We start from the raw sequence: 2,722 nt of genomic DNA, 5'->3' as shown, positions 1-2,722 counted from the left end.
TCGGGCTGGGATGTGGCCCCGGGGGAAAGCCGTGACAGGGACTTGCTTGCTTTTGTGCATCCTCTGAGGTTTGTGTCCTGCTCTCTCCTGAGCACTGCAGCGCCCTCGCGGGATGTTTCAAGGGCTCTAGAGGTTTCATCCCTCTCAGGACTTAGTCTGGCCAAAGCACCTCAGGGTTCTTGACCAAAACTCAAGGCGGAGACTGAGCTCCACCCTAACCGGTGCTAGACTACTGCTAGAGCCCCCGGAGAGGCTGGGTAGATAACAGGGCTGATCCAGCGCGTACATCCCCTCTTTGTCGGGACGAGTCTGAGCTGCTCTCCTTGTGCTTTGCCCCTGAGGGAGTGGATGCGGACGGAGAAGAGGAAACTCTCCTTGGGACGTTCCTGTATGACGTGGCAAAAGAGCCCCTTCAGACCTTCTTTCTGAAGGTAGGGTCCAGGCACAGGGACAAGATGCCGGAGAGCAAAACAGGTTTGCCTGCAAGTCCGTGGCAGGAAGAGCGTGAATCCTTTCTCCCTGGGCCCAGGGGCCCAGGCCACCGCCGAGAGAGACCTGGCGGGGTTGGGAGGGCTGAGTGGCCTGCGGTGGTGGTAGCAAAAGGACAGCAAGGGCAGGGTCACACCGTGGGAGCACGAGTCATGAGAGATGCCTGGCTGCAGCCACTGCCTCAGCAGAGCCAGCTGCACACGCGGCCACTCCGCCCAAGCAACGTCCTTGTGCCGTGGAGAAACAGGGATGCCTGGTGGCAAAAGGTGTCGGGCAGCACCATCGCTCCATGCTGTGGCCTGCTGGCAGGCTGGACAGCGTGCCCCTTCTCTCCCGGTGCTCTCCCGCTTGCCAGGAGGAAGGCAGGCAGAGCGGACAACGGGAGCCTGGTGGGGTTGCACACCAGCTGCCCCACACATAGGAGCACCTCCCCGGCCTCTCTGTTAGCACACAGCAAGCAGCAGAAGGAAAGGGGCAGAGGGAAGGGAGTTGCAGCCCCAACCGGGCCGGCATGCAGAGGATGCCAGGTGCCTTCCTCCTTGCCATGTCCCCAGCCTCCCCAGCAGGCCCGGTACCAGCAGTGAGCCTCAGATGTCCACAGCCGCTCCCACCCACGTTTGGGAGCTTGTTCCTGAGCAGGAGCAGGGCTAGCAGGGGGCGATACCGTTGATCGCACTGTTGCTCTTAACACCTCCGTTTCCATTTCCCTCTTTTCTTCACAGAACGCGCCGCTTCCCAGAGCCTTTTCGTATATCAAACTACTCGTGAAGAGCAACTGGGGAAACCCAGCGTACACCTGCATTTATCGAGTGCAGGTTCATGGGAAGAGGGCAAACCCAGAAAGCCTCAGCTGAAACCGGCGAAGAAAGGCAAAAAAAAAAAAGAAGAGAAGGGAGGGGGGGCAGAAATAAATGCTGTGGCCGTTCAGATCGGTGTAGAAGATTTGTCTCCAAAGTGGGGTGCGCGAGAAGATCCATCCGGGGGAGGGCGGGAGTGCGCGCTGACGTGGCCACTGGCAGCCTGCAGGCGGGGGTTGCAGGGTGACCAAAATCATTGGGGCAGCCCTCGGGGGCTCCCAGGGCCAGGAGCTCCTCCGTTCCTTTCGCGATAGTGGGGCCGGAGGAGCAGATGGAACAACTTGGGCTAGCACCTTCCCAGCAACCAGGCTGCCCGTTTGTTGATTAACCCATAATTTCTGTAAAATGGGGGTGGGTGGGGAGCCTGTCTGACTGGCCTGTCGGAAACCCCATTCCTCACCCCATGAACGTCGCTGTTCTAGCTCTCGCTACCTCTGTCCATTTGTGGCCGGTCGGGCGGCAGCTGTGTGGCCCCAGGGGAGCCCACAGGTTCTCCCCGCCCTGCTCAGCCCTGGGGAGCCCCAGTGTGATGTCAGAAAATCTTCAACAGTTGCGAACAACTAATAACCAGGAAGGAGCTGCGTTCCTGGAATAACGTGACCTCCTCCGCAAATGACATCTTGTTTTAATGAAGTAGCGCCAACTGTTCATTCTCTTTACTTTTTAAAGAATAAAATTCTTTCCCAGGATTTTATCTGAATGTAAAATAAGCATTATTCCCTTCTCTATTTAAATATGTGGCTGCTTTAAAAATGTAGGTTTGAGCAGCAGAGAGGGTCAGTCTTGACTGTGATGAGCAAGTTAACTATGTGAAAAGTTTGGTTTTAAACACATGGACAAATGTACCTCCGCCCTGTTTTGGAAGAGCTAAGTGAGGAAAACAAATCATGCTCTTCCATACATGATATCTCTTTTTGAAATGTCATTACAACAGGTCCCCAGCTGGAAAAGAAAGAGCAAAACACAAGGTGCAGCAATGCCTAGGAATACTAAGAAGTTCACTTCTTAAATGTAAAAAAATGCAATGTGAAAGAACCTGGAGGTATTAACTTCTAGACTGGAGTTTTGCAGTGCCCTGAATATATATGTAAAGGAGATTAAAGTATATAACTGTTCATCTCAGAAAAACTTTGCTTAGTATATAATAACTTCACAGTTTATTGTAAAGGAGAATTGTTCTCTGCTTATTCTTTTACACCACATTCATCACTGATACCTTGTGATCTGTCATAGAGGCAAGTGCCCCAGGGTGGCAAGGAATATTTCATTACCTGAGGACGACAACAGAGTAGCCCTGCAGTGTGTATTTGGGGCCTTTTAGGACAAAATTATTCTAATTTCAGAAAACATGAGGGTAAAGCAAATATTAGCACAAA

General features: G+C 53.1%; 1 long non-coding RNA gene across 1 annotated transcript; it reads left to right on the top strand.

The window, feature by feature from the left end:
- Positions 1-351: 351 nt before the first annotated feature.
- LOC142082403 (uncharacterized) lies at positions 352-1,380 on the top strand. Its single transcript, XR_012673698.1, has 2 exons — positions 352-431; positions 1,212-1,380. It is a non-coding gene; the product is annotated as an uncharacterized LOC142082403 (long non-coding RNA).
- Positions 1,381-2,722: the final 1,342 nt, after the last annotated feature.

This window comes from Calonectris borealis, chromosome 4, assembly GCF_964195595.1.
Source record: "Calonectris borealis chromosome 4, bCalBor7.hap1.2, whole genome shotgun sequence".
NCBI classification, from domain to species: domain Eukaryota; kingdom Metazoa; phylum Chordata; class Aves; order Procellariiformes; family Procellariidae; genus Calonectris; species Calonectris borealis.
The sequence above is the reverse complement of the archived record's forward strand: the minus strand, read 5'-3'. Positions and strand labels throughout refer to the sequence as shown.